The sequence below is a fragment of the Manis javanica genome, chromosome 12, assembly GCF_040802235.1.
Source record: "Manis javanica isolate MJ-LG chromosome 12, MJ_LKY, whole genome shotgun sequence".
Lineage (NCBI taxonomy): Eukaryota > Metazoa > Chordata > Mammalia > Pholidota > Manidae > Manis > Manis javanica.
Window position 1 is genome coordinate 43,068,499 of NC_133167.1, and position 9,678 is coordinate 43,078,176.

General features: G+C 40.7%; 1 protein-coding gene across 10 annotated transcripts in view; it reads right to left on the minus strand.

Annotated features, from left to right (window-relative positions):
• Positions 1-7,815, minus strand: part of GULP1 (GULP PTB domain containing engulfment adaptor 1) — a 295,772-nt gene extending 287,957 nt beyond the window's left edge. For 4 of the 10 annotated variants that reach the window (XM_073218543.1, XM_073218540.1, XM_073218536.1 and 1 more), the window contains exon 1: positions 7,459-7,813. The gene's annotated coding sequence lies outside the window, so the exon portion shown is untranslated. Of the gene's footprint in view, positions 1-7,179; positions 7,435-7,458 lie in introns of those variants that run through there. The other 6 variants (XM_073218541.1, XM_073218535.1, XM_073218538.1 and 3 more) reach the window with 4 other exon arrangements.
• Between the last annotated feature and the right edge of the window lie 1,863 nt (positions 7,816-9,678).

Sequence of the window (9,678 nt, forward strand, 5' to 3'; positions counted from 1 at the left end):
TGTAATATCTATTCTCCTTAAAGTTTTCCAAAATAAACACAAGCGACTTCTTCATGAAAAATATCTCCTCGGGAAAGGAAAACAAAAGCAAAAATAAACAAGTAGGACTATATCAAGCTGAAAAGCTTCTGTACAGCAAAGGACAGCATCAGTAAAACAAAGAGGTACCCTACAGTATGGGAGAATATATTCATAAATGACAGATCTGATCAAGGGTTGACATCCAAAATATATAAAGAGCTCACACACCTCAACAAACAAAAAGCAAATAATCCAATTAAAAAATGGGCAGAAGAGCTGAACAGACAGTCCTCCCAAGAAGAAATTCAGATGGCCAACAGACACATGAAAAGATACTCCACATCACTTGTCATCACAGAAATGCAAATTAAAACCACAATGACATTTCCGCCCAAACCAGTAAGGATCACCACCATCCAAAAGACAAACAACAACACATGTTGGTGAGGTAGCGGAGAAAGGGGAACCCTCCTACACTGCTGGTGGGAATGCAAATTACTTCAACCATTGCAGAAAGCAGTATGTAGGTACCTCAAAAAGCTCAAAATAGAAATACCATTTGACCCAGGAATTCCACTCCTAGGAATTTACCCTAAGAATGCAGCAACCCAGTTTGAAAAAAACAGATGCACCCCTATGTTTATAGCAGCATTATTTACAACAGCCAAGAAATGGAAGCAACCTAAGTGTCCATCAATAGATGAATGGATAAAGAAGATATGGTACATATACACAATGGCCTATTATTCAGCCATAAGAAGAAAACAAATCCTACCATTTGCGACATGGATGGAGCTAGAGGGTATTATACTCAGTGAAATAATCCAGGTGGAGAAAGACAAGTACCAAATGATTTCACTCATATGTGGAGTATAAGAACAAAGAAAAACTGAAGGAACAAAACAGCAGCAGAATCACAGAACACAAAATGGACTAACAGTTACCAAAAGGAAAGGGACTGGGCAGGAGTGGTGGGAAGGGAGGGAATAAGGGCAAGGAAAAAGAAAGGGGGGCCTTACAATTAGCATGTATAATGTGGGGGGCACTTAGGGAGGGATGTGCAACACAGAGAAGACAAGTAGTGAGTCTATAGCATCTTTCTATGCTGATGGACAGTGACTGTAATGGGGTTTGTTGGGCGGGACTTGGTGAAGGGGGTAGTCTAGTAACCATAATGTTCTGCATGTAATTGTAGATTAATGATAATAAAATGGATTAAAAAAATGGGCGTAGAACATGAACAAACACTTCTTCAAAGAAAAAATTCAGATGGCTAACAGGCACATGAAGAGGTGCTCCACGTTGCTAATCATCAGGGAAATTCAAATTGAAACCACAATGAGCTATCACCTCACAGCATTTGGAAGGCCAACATCCAAAGACAAACAACAACAACTGCTGGCGAGAATGCAGAGAAAGGGGAACCCTCCTACACTGGTGGTGGGAATGTAAATTAATTCAACCATGGTGGAAAGCAATATGGAAATTCATCAAACAACTAAAAATAGAAATACCATTTTACCCAGGAATTCCACTCCTAGGAATTTACCATAAGAAAACAAGATCACAGATTTAAACAGACAGATGCACCCTTATGTTTATTGCAGCACTATTTACAATAGCCAAGAAATGGAAGCAACCTAAGTGTCCATCAGTAGATGAATGGATAACGAAGATGTAGTACATATACACAATGGAATAATATTCAGCCATAAGAAGAAAACAAATCCTACCATTGGCAACAACATGGATGGAGCTAGAGGATATTATGCTCAGTGAAATAAGTCAGGTGGAGAAAGACAAGTACCAAATGATTTCACTCATCTGTGGAGTATAACAACAAAGCAAAAACTGAAGGAACAAAACAGCAGCAGACTCACAGAACCCAAGAAGGGACTAGTGGGTACCAAAGGAAAAGGGTTGGGGAGGGTGGATGGATAGGGAGGGATGAGGGGATTAAGAGGTATTATGATTAGTGCACATAATACAGGTGGGCATGGGGAAGGACAAGTAGTGACTCTATAGCATCTTACTATGCTGATGGACAGTAACTGTAATTGGATATGTGGTGTGGACTTGATAGGGAGGAATGTAGTAACCACAATGTTGCTCATGTGAAACCTGAGCATAAGATTGTATATCAGTGATACCTTAACAAAATTTTTAAAAAAGAGTGTGTACCAAAGACTGAGCCCAAATCCTTCAGCTGCTCTCTGCTGGTAGCTCTGGCAAAGTCTAGTAAATTCCCTGAAATTCTTAGAGAGCTTGAGGCTGAAGTTTCAGCAAACAAGTCAAGTATAACATTTGATAATCCTAATGAAATTCTAAAGCATCTTAAAGAAAAGCTATGAAATAGCAGGAATACACCACATTTACAAACAATTCTCACCTCCCACTACTATATAAACTTACCACTTTCCAAGCCATGAATTTATCTTCTTACAAGAATTAAAGTAACTACTACACATTGGCTGTGTTCTACTTAAGAAAAGTAGTAAGACCTCCATGATTGTATCACCATCACAGCCATTAACCAAGAATGTGGATAGCAGATCTTCCCCACTATTTTTCTATACCTTTACATGTATAAACAAAGGTCTGAAAACTCCTTGAGAATCTGGGGAAAAAAAATGTCAAAGATCTCTAGCAAAAGTTATCTGGAAAAGACTTTAAACAGGGTTAAAATTTGCTCAGAAATATCAATTAACTGAAATTACTTTTCCTTATGAAAAATATGCCTAGCACAAATAAAGATCAAACAATATATGTCATAATTATGTATACATACACATAGATATACATATAAACAGAGGGAGAGAGAGAGTGCGGCATTCATTCCCTAAAGACTAGGAAGTTTCTAAGGTATGTTCTGAACACCCTTTTCAGAAGGATTGTGATTAAGACAATATGCAGGTATGATTAAATAATGTTAATAGCAAAAACAAACACGAAATAAAGGTAACTATTACTATCTAGATATGCTCTCATAGACGCACCCTAGAAAATATATATAGTACTATTCAAAACTTTTCTAAAAAAGTAGTACTAATTTTTACAATCAAATTGTTAAAAAAATTAACACATTTATTCATATTATGTGAGCAGCCTTCCCCACAACTATCCCTTGCATACACAATATGAAAGGTGAAACTAAATCCAAGACTACCATAACCGTATCATTTCAATTTAAACAGAAAATTGGCATTTTTTCTCCTACTCAAACAATATTTGAGTCAGTTAAGTCTTCCACTGAGAAATAATCATGCACTGTATCATTAGAATAGCTGAAAATATCTTCTTAACATAAAACAAACAATACAACCAGCAAATAACAGAGCCGAAAAACAGAATAAACACTGTTTTCTAAGCCTAACTCTGGAACAATGACTGTTAGCCATTATCTTTAAAAATAAAGGCCCGGTTTCAATATTATATCTCCAGAGCATGGAAGCAAAGTGATTTCTCTGCTCTAAGTTTATATGATTTTTCCTCCTGCACTGTAAATATACTAAGCTCCCATAGGAGTAAGTATAAGTTTCCTATCTCTAAGTGTGTTAAGGCAAACACTATTAGATTCACCAGGCTCTGATATGTTTAGGGACCACTGCTCAGGGCAGCCACGCAGTTGGCTTCTGAATTCAAACTACTTTTGAATTCATTTAAAAATGAATAGAATAAAATAACTTTACTTTGTCCTGTAGAGGTTTTAGAAAACAAATTGCAATTTTGCGGAATGAAACACAAATGTTCTATTAAATGAATTTTTTAAAGAAATGATCTAGAATTCAGCAATGGAGATCAAGATTTTAAACATTTTAAAATCAAAAGCGAACCTGGATATTTTACATTAAAATTACCCTAATATACCCTTGAACATTCACTTGTTGATTATTCAAAAAAAAGTATCTATTGCATTAATATGATCATAAACTCTACTATTTCCCATATACTCCTAGTGTTTATAGATCCACTCTTAACAATAAGGTAAAGTCTAAAAATAAAACATGACTACCAAGAGATTCAATATATATTTATACTTATGTTTGCTTTCTCTAATACACTGACCTGTTCACCTGAAAAATAGGTAACTTAAACATCCACAAGTAAAATACAGTACACTGAGCATAAAAAGTAGGTAGTTAGATTTATATATCAAACTAAAAATTAAGTATTTCACAATTACCATGCATGGATGAACAATTAACAAATTCATACAATACAAATAACAAGATAGGCAATAAATTATATGTTGGTAGAATGTTTAAGAGGTAAAAATGCACAAAATCACAGCACTGAGAAGTTCAGTGCTGGGATATGAATACAAGCCTGACGGTTCCTGGGACATAAAAAATAAGCGACAAATATTGGTTGAATCAGTTAACAAAACAGCTCCTAAATCTACCCTCTAAACTAAGGAAACTGTTGTGGCCATTAGGAAAAGAAAATTTGTTTGTACATCATAAATGTATTTTAGTCTCTCAAGTGTTATTTCCAAAAAGGGAGCCAAATTCTGCAAGTATATTTGGTAACTTTTCATAAAGGCAAAACTGGGCTGGACTTAAATAACCAGTCCTGAGTATAAATATAAACCAAAAGAAATAAATGAATTTGCTAACTGTTATTTTTGTTTCAGAGAATGTCTCAGTTTTAACAACAAAATCTCACCCAATATTCTCAAAACTTAAAAGTTATGATTAAACTAACACTATGGTTAAAATGCAAAAGTAGTAATTTTTAGAAATTAAATACAGATATGTCACTATTACATGTATATACAAGATATAAATATTATTTTTTACCCCTATAATCTCAATTGAATCATCTGAGTCAGAAACCCTATGACCTTTATTTCTAAAAACCTATTAACAAAATTTTATCTCTTTAATGCCCACTGTAAGCGTGTAATTATGTAAAGTTTCCTTACTTTACAAGTGGAAAAACTGAAATCATAGTCAGGGAAAACACTTTGCCCCTGGTGATTCAGAGTCAATCTCAGAGAACAGGCTGATAGGCACAATCTCAAACTCACCAGTCCAGAGGAATACAAACCACATTAGTGTTTTTTTAAAGATTCAACCCCCAAATCCACAACAGTACCAACCTCCCTGTAAAAAAAAAATTTGACAGATGAATCATAAATAATTCTAACACATAAAAAAGGCTCTGAGTTGCAGATAAGTCTTGTATTCCTGGCTCATCTGGAAGTTGAAAGCAGCAGGGCCTTGAATATTAGGAAAATATGTGAAATACTGAGATTACTGCATCTTCTATTCCTTCAGGTGGAAGAGCAAGATCTGTTTATCTGGGTCACTTTTGACAAACACAAGGAAGACATGCTGGACACGTTTTCCACTTTAACTCCATGACCCAAATGCATTCCATTTGAGAATACCTAACTGAATTATTCAATTTAGGTGGAAAACCATCTGCGCAAAGCCCAAGTCGTCAGTTCTTACTGGCTATGAAAACAAAAAAGGTCAAGGTCAAGAGACTGAAGTTTCAGTAAACCTAGTCCAAGCTGAGGAGACAATCGCAACCAAGTGTGGGCATACTGCAACACACACAGCATCAGCTCCCCTGCAAGCAACACTGATTAAGGGCAGGTCAGACTAACGCCAGAGTACTTCTTTCACTCTCCTCTCTTACATCCAACTGCACTTTATGCTTAGTTTATTTTTTTGCCAAGAAGACTGATCTTAGTCACCTAAAAATTCTCACTGCAAAGAAAGCCGTTGTTTAAACCCAAGTACAAACAAAAGCTCCTTTCCAATTATCCCCTGCAACTTCCCCAGTTGCTTTCATGCCTGGCTACTGAGCTCAGTCTACTTTGGCTGCTGGCCAGGTTCCTCTCTTCTTTCCTTGTCAGTGGTAAAAACTTGGAAAACACTCCTGGACAGCTCAAGGAGACCTTTTAATTATGCAGTGGGGCAGCATGTTAGCCTGTCTGCTGTTTCCAGCAAGGGTTGCAGTCCTCAGCAGCTGCCTTCTCCCCATTGGTGGATTTTCTAGCAAGGTTACACGTTTCTGTGGTGGAAGAAGGGAAAGACTGGCAGAAAAAGGGGACGATTTGAAAATGTGAAAATTTTCCTATTCCTTTCAGTTTTTCTTACCTCCTAACATTCACTCTGTCTCATTACCACCCTTCTTTACCACCTTATTCCGTTGGGTACCACAGGCACAAAATCATTAGGACCAGGGTATGCTACCAGCCCTAGAAATTAAAAGCAGAGTTATTAACTACAACTATCTCCAAAAGCTTTCATCTTCAAGTATTGATGCAACATTTTTTAAAACAGGTTTCCAAATAAATTTATTAAATGCTTCCTAACTGATTGCATTACACTTTGTCAAACTTGCTGGCTGAAATACCTGCACGTCAATTGTCTGATTGCAAGTGAAAGTAAGGCGAATCCAGCTGGGAAAACTGCTGGAACCCACGAAGGAGTGTACCCTGACCATCAGCCTGCACTTACTAGCGTTCTGCCCAACGTACTAAGTGGACTTGCCAAGTGCAACACCAACTAAGTCTTCCTTACTCTACCCTGGCACGCTAGTTCCAGCTGCAGCGTCCAGCTTCCCGTTCAAGTCCCATTCAACATCGTAAACACATTCCAAGAAAACCAGCCTGCCCAGAGTTCGCTCCAGCACACAGCGAAGTCGCGCGGCGGCCCGAGTTGCTCAGGGAGGAACAGAGCGCCTGCGTGCGTTCTGATCCGTGTGTGATCAACACCCGGGGAGGTGGACGCGGGCGTGCGAGCTCCGCACCGCATTCTCATCACCCCGCCACGCCGTGAGCCCCTAGAACACAGCGCCCCCCAGAAGGGAACACTGGACTCACTCGGCCAAAGGGTGGCCGTGTGGGCGCTGCCCCTGAGTTTGGGCCTTCCCAACCCCCGCCTTTAAAGGCTTCTCCTCCCGGCCACAGAGCTTCGCGCCTCCCCGCCCCCATGCCCACACGCTCTCCCGGGACCAACAAAAGGGAGGTTACGATGGAAGAAGTTTCGCCCCTGGGTCGCCTCACTGTGACCCTACGGTGACTTGCCTGCTCATTCCAGTCTGGTCTATGCACTCTTAGCTCTCAGCAGCACGGGTCCACGGGCGCCCCACCGCCACCCTCCCGCTCCTGCCCACCGGCCCCAGCCCCCAGCCCAAAGTTACCACAAAGAGCTTGAGGAGGCTCCTAGGGCTGGAAGCCCGCAGCGTCCCCGACCTCGTTAGGCTCCCGCGTCATCCCTCCTGCACTGCCACAGCAGTCGTCAACAGGTCTTAGCCTCCTCTCGGGCTGGACAGCCCCTGCGCCTTTCACAGTCCTAATTTTTCAACCTGCTGGGCAGCGCGCAGCCCCGTGCCCTCCTTCCCCGGCGCCCACCGCCAGGGCTGACCGCCTGCCCACCAGTTTGAAAGAAGGATATCAGTTTAAAAGAGATTGCACGCTACCTGGCGGTAGGCGGGCTCGCAGCCAGCGAAAACCCCGAAGTCGTCTCTCTCCGTCCCTTACGGACCAATGCAGTCGGGTCAGGCTTCGGGCAAGGGTGTGGAGAGCTGCAGCGTCTCGGAGCCGGGCGGTCTGGGCTCCAGCACGGCCGGGGCGCCGTTTCCGTGGCCCAGAGGGAAAGTTTCTCTACGTCAACACGGTGCTGGACTCGGGACCCTCCGGCTCCGGTCCCCTCCCTCCTTGCGCTCTCTGCCCCCTCCCTCCTCTTTCTAACGGGCAGGAGCCAAAACTGGCGCCGGCGGCGGCTGGGGCGCGAGGCTCGGGACTCCAGGTCGCTCCCGGCTAGGAACGCGGGGCTCCCCCTCTCGGCCAGAAGGAAAGGAACTCTCCTAGACTCCGGCAGGCGGCAGCTGGCAATCTCCTTGGACCAACTTGCAAACGGGACGCCTGTATTCAAGCCCCTCTACTTTCTTCAGTCTCTGATGGTCGTTTTCTATGGGCCCACTGGGCTATCTGGTATTGGCACTCAGAACCGAAGTGGGAGAGCTGGTGGTTAGAGAAACCGGGCTTTAGGAGAAGAAGCCTTACCTTAACTTACCCTGTCCTTAGCCAAGGACAGAGGCCAGACGCAATTTCTCCCATCCCCACCCTCAAACGCCACCGAGTTGTCTTTTGAACTTCCAACCTGAAGCACTAGATCAGGACTATTCGGCTTCCTTTCTATGTGCTTCCTAACACAATTTTAAAACACCTCTGTGGCTTAATAAGAAAAAGAAGTGTCAAAAGTAGCACACACACAAAAATAGTAGAACACGCCTTCCCTACAGCCTTTATCGAGAAAGTATTGACACAGTTGCTGTTATTCTGATGGTACATCTTCAGATTTGTTCTCTCTTTTTTAACTCAGTGTTAATCTCTACACTTTATTATACCTTAAAAGAAAATGAAAACTGCCTCAACCACCAGACATGCTCATTTGCTCCACTCAGATGCTTATTTCAGAATTCAAATTTTCTGTATAGGGTTTGAGGGAAAACAACAAACCATTCTTACTGACCTTGTGAGTAACCTTACTGATCTTAGAAACCTCTGTGTGGGAAGAAGGCTAAGAAGTATCCTCATGTTAGACATTCTTAGAGGAGGAGAGAACCTTTCCTCGAGTTTCTTGAGACTGTGCTCAGAATTTAGTTTACTAAATTTTAATTTGAATGCAAAAGGAGATGGATAAAGGAAAAGAAAACATTTTGCAAGGCTAGCAAATATAACGTGTACAGTGGAATCCAGGGCTTAGAATCAGACAAGCCAGATTCCTTTCCAGATTCCATACTTACTTATTCTGGGCCCCGAGACACTCAACACAATTACAACTGCCAAAGGGAATTATAGAATGGGACTCACAGAGTCACGGTCACATTTACAGGAGTTCACCTGGAATGGTGTCAGGCATAGAGAAGGTACTGAGAAAATATTTGGTTCTAATATCCCACTGTATTTGACCATAATTAGCAGAAGATGGCACTGGAAATTTCCCCCAGAGATCTTGTTAACTGTATCAGTTTTCTTCTCCCTGATGCTTTTTCCATTAAAAAAGATACAGCACAACAATTTTTGAAATGGAAACTAAGTTTAGGGATCACATAGCCCTTTCCAAACTCCCCTATTTAAAATACAAGGCAACTGAAGTCTAAGAATCTTAATTGACTTTCCCTGACTCTCATGGTTTGGAAGTGCTAAAGCTAGGACCAGAAATCAGACCTCTCATACTTGGGCCAGGGTTCTCTTTTCTTTATGCTTTCTCGTTTATCACAACCGTCAAGCACACAGTAAAATAATTATATTGAAAACATCAATCTGAGGACAATGCTAATTGCTTTTTCTGTAAATAACCTTAAGCAATAATTCATTTAAACTATTTATAAATAATAGTAAATAAACAATTAATTTTAAAACAACCCCTATTAAATAAAGTATACCATTTAAAAGATCACTTAGTATCTATGTGATTATAAAAAGAAATGGTAGCCCACTACTTAGGAATAAGGAGGTTGACCAGACAACCATGCCATGCTTACTTTATATAATTATAAAGATGGGTCTTTTTTTTTAACACAGTATTGTAAAAATCTGATAGAGAAATCTAGAATTCCAAGAATACATCAACAAATCACTAAGATCTACTCACTCTACACTGAGAAACACTAATCAGACTATGATACACTACA